Source organism: Coffea arabica, chromosome 6e (assembly GCF_036785885.1).
Source record: "Coffea arabica cultivar ET-39 chromosome 6e, Coffea Arabica ET-39 HiFi, whole genome shotgun sequence".
Taxonomy (NCBI): domain Eukaryota; kingdom Viridiplantae; phylum Streptophyta; class Magnoliopsida; order Gentianales; family Rubiaceae; genus Coffea; species Coffea arabica.
In genome coordinates, this window is record NC_092321.1 from 17,828,001 (window position 1) to 17,837,181 (window position 9,181).

The 9,181-nt window shown below is 32.2% G+C and overlaps 1 long non-coding RNA gene across 1 annotated transcript; it reads right to left on the reverse strand.

Moving 5' to 3' along the window:
- Positions 1-242: 242 nt before the first annotated feature.
- Positions 243-1,469, reverse strand: LOC140010048 (uncharacterized). The gene is made up of 2 exons (XR_011817308.1): positions 1,346-1,469; positions 243-846 (listed from the first exon to the last, which is right to left on the reverse strand). It is a non-coding gene; the product is annotated as an uncharacterized lncRNA (long non-coding RNA).
- Between the last annotated feature and the right edge of the window lie 7,712 nt (positions 1,470-9,181).

Sequence of the window (9,181 nt, forward strand, 5' to 3'; positions counted from 1 at the left end):
GCATATTACCGAAAATTTGTGTTTTGAATGAGGAAATTTGAATCATTTTTTTCTCATGTGTTCCGGATTTTTACAGGAGTTCGAGTTTATAGAATATTGTTAGATTATTAAGGTAAAGTGATTCGCTCACTCTATTATTCTTGTCATGCTCGAATATTGCTCAGTTTTGTACGCTGCCTGCATATGGTAATTACACGGCAAAAAAAAAAAAAGAAACAGAAAATGCACTCAACGCTGCTGACTTTCGTTTACCTAAATCACAGAATACTTGCTTGAAAGAAGAACGGCGTACATTACATATCAGACATTTCGACGCAAACAAAGAAAATGGAGATAAACAGACCAGCTAGATGAGATATATGTCCGTACACCGGTCAAGAAGGGGCTTCCCTGGACATTAGTTATTTGATTTTGATACACATAAATTCAGTGTCTAAGTTGGGACCAACACCATTGCTATAGCACGTACAAAAGAAGCGATCCAAGCTTTCACCATGAATCTTTCAAACTGGTTACTCATCCGCTGGCTTCTCGTCCTTCGACTTAGCTTGATAAAAAAGAAAGGATTCAGACTTTGCCTCAAAATCTTTAACAAGAGGCTCCTCTTTCGATTTAGCGTCATCACCATGGTAAAAGAGAAAGGACCCAGACTTTGAGTCGAAGTCTTTCACAAGGTGGCTTTCCTCCTTTTCCTCCTTTGATTTAGTGTCATCACTATAATAAAACAAAGGGAAAGACTCAGGTTTTGATTCAAGGGAAAGATCCAGATTTCGACTCAAAATCTTTCGCAAGAGGTTTCTACTCAAAGTCCGTAGGGTTCTTCCTTGCTTCCGTGATGCATGCAAACTGCACAGTAGCGCAAATAACAACATAAAATTAGATACTAGAGTCAATATGGGAGCACACTAAAAGGTGACCCCTCGTATGGAAAGATAATAAATGTCCAAAGACAACTAGCTTAACTGGTTGGAATATTAATTAGGTGTTCTAAAATTCTTGATTTTACTTTTAAGTCCTCGTCAGACGAATTCCTCTGACTAAGAAAGTAAATATTGTAAAACAATGCCAAAACTCAAGTTACAATGAAGTTTTAAGTATCGCACTCACATTGGGAATATTTGGAAGTCAAGCTTTTATGATAATAGAACTAAAGAGCCATCTGAAGAGCTTCCATTCCCTCAGTGGTGATGGTTAGAGCTAGATGCGGATAAACGTGCAGAAAGGAAGAAGAATGTTTTTTCTCAGGTAGGCTTAATTGACGGGTTTAATATTTCCTATACAGTCAAGCAATTATCTCTTATGAACTACTACTTCAAGTAGAGTATTGATGTTTGAGAAACCTTACCAGGGCAGTTGAAAAGAATGCGATGCGAGCGATAGATGAAGCCATGTCCTGCCTTTGAACACACTCGAAATGTAACTTTGGTGGTGTAAACATCGTTGGGGGACACGGCTATTTATGCAGGACGATAGCCAACTGAAGCATGGATCACGCGGCTGGCTGGTTTGCGGATGGGAGCCTCATAAGTTAAGCTGTTGTCCAATTTAAATCGATTATGTAATTTTTGCAATATTTGGTGTAAATTAGTACAATTTTAGTGTAAAAATTAAGCTTGTAACTTCTATAACTTACTTTCTGCAAAAATCACGATTACACCAAAATTATACTGAGTTTAGACCCAATATTGTTGGATTTACACAATCGGTTTGAACTAAAATTTGTGAGACCCCAAATCGGTTGGTTCGCATTTAAAAGTTCCTGCCTTCATATACCAATGCACAACATACAAACAATTTTGCACCTTTAGTGATGGGCCACGATTTTCCCCAGTCATCTGTCCATATAATAATACATAAATATTGTTTTCAATATTCAGGTAAACGTGAAATTCTTAATTCAACTTTGAAACCTTCTTCTTTTTTTTCATTCTTCTTACTAGAGAAGTCCCCTTAAACAAACGAAAAAAAATTAGTGAACTTTTTTGGAAGTTTACAGGGCAGCATTTAAGTATTAACGCGTATCGTGTTTTATTCAATCACATTATCATGCATTTGTCATCACCACCATTCAATCATAACGGGTTCTCTAATATGTTCGCAAACAGAATTCTCTTTGCCTACTAAGCGGGTGTGTTTTATAAGCCATGGGAATATTGACGTGTTTACTCATCATAGCATGAATTGAGAGTACTTGTACGTTTGATATTGGTCGTGCACTAAAAGTAGTAATTCTTCTTAGAAACATTACTTCTGAAGAAAGAATATGTTCTTTGCTAGAAATGCCTAAATTTAGACGACTTTTAAGACAGCAACTGTTTTTATTTATTTATTTTTTTTGAATAAGCTTACGGGAATTTAGCGCCATTAGGTGCCCATAACTGATGCTTCAGCAATTGAAACGTTGTTTGGGTGGTTATGTCCATCTGATTGATTTTAAAATTCGGGCCGGACCGAATGGTCTAATCACTTGAACCAATACAGTTCGAGTTATTCTTCCTTTTTTTAAAAAAATTTTATCCACCACAGTTTTTGCACCGTTTTTTTGGTTTCATACTTTTTTGAGCTGTCGTATCACTCATGTTCTCTTGACCTGAGTTTGATACTTAAAAATTTTAATTGCGCCATGATCTTGTGAGAATAAAAAATCAATTACATATGCACTTAAAAATGGGCCAGAAAATGTAAAACAGCCTACAAAAAGAGAAGCAACAAAAAAAAAACTCGGATTTTTGGTTCAAATTAATGATGCCACGATGAGAATAACATATCAATTAGATATAAATTTAAAAATAGGCAAGAAAAAAAGTGAAAAAACAGTCTACAAAAAGAGAAAAACAAAAACAAAATAAAAACTCAGTTTTTCGATTCAAACCCGATTTTTGACTTAGTTTAATCAATGGCGGTCCAACTCAATTCATTAACGAGAACCAAATAGAATTTCTGGTTCAGTTGTTGGAATCGGTTGGTCTCGTTTAATTCAACAACACTGCTATATGGTGATAGATAATAGGTTGTTATAAAAATATTAATTAGATTAATTCAAATTTAGTTAATGTACTAGGGTCTGGTCAATGCAATTAAGGTTAGTCAATCAGTAAGAGTAAGACCATGGTCCCCCTGAAATATTAATTAATTTAAGATCAAAGAATTGTTTGATAATTCAATTTAATATTTAAATTTAAAATAATAATAATAATAATAATAAAACACGGTAAGACGGACTTGTTAAATTATTATGCTATAGTGGTATCTGTAGTAAACCTGCAGGAATCAGTAAGCCACGGATGGTATTTTTTCGAAAAAAAAAAAAAAAACCCCACACACACACACGTGTTACTGTCTTGGTGAGGCTTCGGATCACTAGTAAGGCTCCAAAATGCCTGACTTGGGATAGAGTGCAAAAAGATATAGCACTTTTAGTCTTCATTTGGCCCGATCAGGTGAAACCACTAGGTTTAGATTTTCAACTACATATTTTGGGAGACGAGCTTAATTTGGAGAGCCAGCGTGTGACGCATGGAGATTGGAAAACTTTGATTTATTAACTCTATGATTGTCCGCCTACTTAATTTTTATATTAAATTTTTCTGCTTAATAATTTTTATATTATATTTTGAGTCGAATTTATCCAATACGCACTTTCGAGTAATGACTACGATTTCTTATCAAAAAAAATGTCTTGGATGCAACGATGGTTTCTTGAGATTGATTCCTCAGCAAGCACTTATATCTTTTAAGTGGTGGGTACTGTTTCTGTATAAAACAATTTGTTGTGCATAATAATAGTTTCTGGATATCGATGATTTAGTGTATTTGATAGGAGATTACATGGAATAATTTTTTTTTAAAAAAAATACTATAACATTTTTTTGATGTGATGTATGTAAGATAAAAAGATAATTCAAAAATGTGTTAATTATGCAATCAAGTCAGTGAGGGTTAATAAAATGTAAATAAAGTGCAATTCAAATGTACTTAATTTGCCGCTATGTAGGGCGTCCTCTTGACTTTGTAGTTCGTACCCACAGAAAACAATTAAAGATATAACTGCGTGATTCCCTAGTTGATAAACGATTGAGTGTGTTGTAAGTGGTAATTGCACCGCTTGATCACATTACTCTGGTTGTCGATCTCTTTGATTTAGATTGCAATCTTATTCGAATGGCTTTCATTCTTTGAGATTATATCTTCCTTGTGCATTTCAATCTTTACAGTTTCATAATTGTTTGGGTTAATTTCACTTACCGCCCTTGAGGTTTTTGACAATTCAGAAAGCTCCCTTCAAATTCTAAAAATTACACCTATCTCTCCTATTTTCACAATTTAGATAACATTCTAGGCCCAAAAGGTTATGTTTTTTCTCAAAATTCCTATAATGCCCTTGAGTAATAATACACAACAAAAATATAAAGGAAAAAAATGATTTACAGTCTCTATTTCATTGATCTTTACTTGCTATCACTATTACTTACCCATCAATATCTAAACCACGATTAAATAAACACTTATCTTTGTTCTAATATTTCTCTTTTACCTAAAAAGTTTTGATGTAGACCATTGTATCAACCATAAATACTACATAAGATACTCAAAAGTTTATCTACAATCTCATATCAATATCAGATTTTACTTAATACACAACAATATTCATCAATATCCCTAAATTTCAATTCCATGACTCCCACCATTTTAATACAAAATAATCTAAACCATCACTACTAATATCAATATCCAATATACTCCATTGGCATAGAGTTCAAAATCATTCAAATTCTCTTTATAGGAATAACATCGATAATTGTAAATAAAAAATAGAAACACAATGCAGTTATAAATACATACCAAGACCACCTTTTTTTCATGACAACCATAACAGTATAACCTATATTTAGTTCCTATTCCACTTCTTATCCTTAATTTTATTTTTTATCATCGTCACTATCTTCATCTCCATCTAGTTTGATATGCAATCAGCACTCAATTTGTCATTTGACAATTTCAATTTGCTTTTAATGCCTATCAAAAATTGGAAACAAAAATGGGTGCAAGGAAACTATTTAATAATAATGAAAAATCTAGAATTGGAATAGATACCAAGATATGTAAGTATTGGTGCTTTGGTATGTATGGTGATTTTATTAGTGGTAATAATACACATTTGATTGATAATAATAAATAAATGAGTTTGAAAAGACAATAGATATAGGAGGAAGATGATATATATAGATAGTTAAATGGGAAAGACTGTAGTTTGTATTATTGGTTGATAATAGATGAGAGAACTTTAATATTTGGTAGAATTTTTCAATGAGTTAACAATTAATAAAGGGCATTGTTATCTTTTTATCATGCCAAGGGAGGTCTCTGTAATTATGTAAACCTCAAGGGAGTCGAGTGAAATTGTCAAAAACCTCAGGGGAGGTTTCTGAAATTATCCTAATTGTTTTGTAGATTGGATTCACAAGTTTAGTTATGGTCCTAACATGTTGGTTTTTCTCAAGTGATAGGTCCAAATTAAAATCTACAAATAACACTCACAACCTTAATATAAAATTTTGCACGAAGTCGCTATAACCGTGGGACACATTGCCTGATCTTGCTTACGGTTATATTTAATTTAATGGTTATTGATTTGCAACATTGTTGTGCACGCACAAATTTTCAAGAGATGTAAAAAGAGATACTTGAGTTACAAATTTCGTTTTATAGCAAAAAAAAATGGAAAAAAAATGAATAATTAGTGTGTAGTTAGCTAATTTGGTTTAGTTTTTCTTAACTAGCTATATTTTCTTAGGAAAACATTCTGGTAAATAAAGTTATGCGTACAGGTGTTATGCATAAATTGAGTTATAGAAACACTTCAGAAGACCAAAAGAAAATTATGGCTATGTTATAAATGCTATGCACATATTAGGTTGGATCCTATTTCTCTTGATTTCATATTATTGAAAATGACAAAGAATATTAGCAGAAATGATTTTGTAGGATCGAGATTTTATTATGATTTAACAGTTTCTCGAGGTGAAGGATGGGTGGGGTGACACTAGTAAAGAAAGTATAAGTAAGAATTCTCAAGAAATCTCGAGTTCGAGAATTCTCACTAACATTAAAAAAAAAACTCTGAAGTAAATATATGGTTAAAAAATTAATTTTCTCATGTTAATCGACTTGTTTAATCTTATTTTAGATTTTAGTCTTTGATCTGTTTTGTGAGACAATGTTACTCATTTTGTAACTTGCATCCATCAAATGTAATTGTATTTTTAATTAGATATTCATTCCATAATCCCAAAAGGCATGTTAAAACTGTACAATGAAAAGAACTAAACTTTATTTTTGTTAGAAGTCAAACATTAAAGATTTAGATGTCAAGAACTGCAAGAACTAAACTGTACAATGTATGACTTCTGACATGGAGAGATGTTTATAGGGATTACTCTTACTAATTTCTTTATTTTGCTTGATGTTTGGAACTTGATTTTTTTATTTGTTATAGAATGAAAAGTCAAAAATAGTTAACTTATTCTTACGGGAATTTTGTCTCATTTTACTGCTTAATTTCTAATGTTTGTAGCAAGAAATTACTTTTCATAATTTTTTTTGTTTTCAAAAGTCGTTACATTTGAAATTTATCCTAAATCAATTTTCTTAATTATTTATTAAGATTCTCTGTTTCTCTGAATCCATAAAGATATGTATGTATTTTTTAAGCAAATATATGAATATAATTATAGTAGTACAAGAATCAATTTATTTCTTGTACATATCTGAGATCTCGGCCACTTCGATTCGATGTAATCAAAATTGATCCAAACAAATATATCTCTTCACAACGATTTCTTTGGCACCCATAATTTTTTTGTCTGAGCTTTTAGTTAACTTATTGGTGGGTACTCATAATTAATTTCGTACCAAGTAGAAATGATCAAGAGGGCCTAACAAATGAATCACTTCGTTTCATGAATTGTCAATTCTATATCTTGGATTTGGATTACGATCTTTGCTTACTTGAGTGGTTTTCGGATTGACGCGTACTGAATGTCCACCCATGATGAGACTGGAACTATTGAAATGGCTCATGGTTATATCACCAAAAGCCATCTTTCTTGTGGTTAATCTATAAAATTGTGTGATATACAGTAGCCTTGATCCACTGTAAACGAAGGGTAAACTAGAGGTTTAGTTACCTCTTGTGGTTAGTGTCGCGGTGTCGCCCCACATATCATATCCCTCTTATTACACACACGCACACACATATATATACATTATTATTATTTTGGTAAAATTATAAGTAATCCAAGAATCATAAAATCAGTTATCAGATTTCAACTCAAGAATGTCACAAAATAATCCACTATTGGTGGGGTACAGACTAATATAGAGTTTACATATAGTCAGACCAAACTCACCATTGAATGAGTTGGCTTGGGCGAATTCAAGTATTGCTAGTTTATGAGTTGGAAAGACGTTGAGGAAAAGAAGAGTTCATATTTTGGTTTTGGCCAGTGGCAGGGTTTGGACCTATGGTCAGGAGGTGCAACGGAATAAAGAGCCATTCTCATTTTAATATTTACAATAAGTTTTGAGCTATTCATCATACCCTAACATTAGTTTTGAGTTCGAACTAATTGAATAAATAGTTTTGAGTTCGAACTAATTGAATAAAAGGTGTGAGGGAATACACATGCACAAATATCTATTGGAGCAATTCGTGCAATTGGTCAGATCCAATGGTTTGTATTAGTGCAGAAATGGTGCTCCACTCTTTCTTCATTAGTTTTTGGAGCACAAGAGCAAGACGGTAATTTATGATTTTTATTTAAACTTTGTGCTGCTTGCAAAGTTTTGTTACACAAAAAGTAAAAAGTCAAGGAGGTAATTGAAATTTTGAAACCTTAGGGTTTTACATAATATCGTTACAAATCTCATGGAAGACTTTTGTGATTATCCCAATTGCATATGCCTCCAATTGTAAATCTCTTTTGCTTGACTGGCAAATTTTATATCCATGCAATATAGGGACTATCAAGTCATATCCTAACCAAGACGATGCACGATTGCACATAATATAATTGAACTTTCAAAATTTAGCTTCTTGTAGACTGTAATCAAAATTTAGCTTGCTCATAGGCTGTAATTTATCGTTCTTCCTCCATAGGAGGGAAATCTTGGTCTCAAGCTAAGTTTCCCTTTCTTTTCCTTTGTTTCTATTTTATATTTAATAAAGTCTGTCTTAAGGTATTCTAGTAAGAGTTTTGTCTCTTCTAATATTTTGCTAGTGAGAATTTTTCTCTTCTAAACCATTCGAGTGGGAGTTTTGTTTTGTTTTTTTTACTTTTTCCTCAGATCTAAGAGATTTTTTTAGATCTATATGTTAAATTTGAAATTTCTTGAATCTTCTCATCAGATCTTAACATTAGTTTTGAGTTTGAACTAGTTGAATAAAAGATATGAGGGAATAGACATACACAAATATCTATTAGAACAATCCATGCAATTGATCAGATCCGATGGTTTATGACTCATAATATAATCTTTTATATTTTGTAACTCTGTTAAATCTAATGATTTTTTAAATCAAATATATCTGTAACATGTTTTATGTATATTCTACCATTAGTGTAGATTGCTTTATCAAACAAATTGTGTTGGATGATTTTCAACTACATTATTAATAATATTGGCTTTTTTTTATAAAAAAAAAAAAAAATTAAACCTACATTGGTCTGCCCATTTCGGACCATTGACTAGCTTACTCCTGCATGTTCTTGCCACTTTTAGTCGATTGTCCTAATTTGCCACTTTATCGAGAGTTAAAGGAACTAAGGGAAAAATAATAGTTAAACAGTATTAGAACCAATCAAAAGTGACCCAGTAATGTGGTAGGTCACTCCTTGTCTAGTATTTAGTAGATAATGACCGACCCACCACTATAATTTGATAATGAGCGATTTTATTTTTTTTTTTTAGCAATGAGTGATTGACATTTGTACACTGGGTGGCATACCACATAGCGTACATGATGTACATAATACCTTCTCAAACTAGGTTCGTTTGCTAATGTATATGGGACCAACTTGAGCATAATTAGATATAAGCAACCAAATATTTGGGTTAATCATACTTTGGATCTTTTAATTATATTCGAATTCTTATTTTGATCCCTAAATTTCAAAATGGA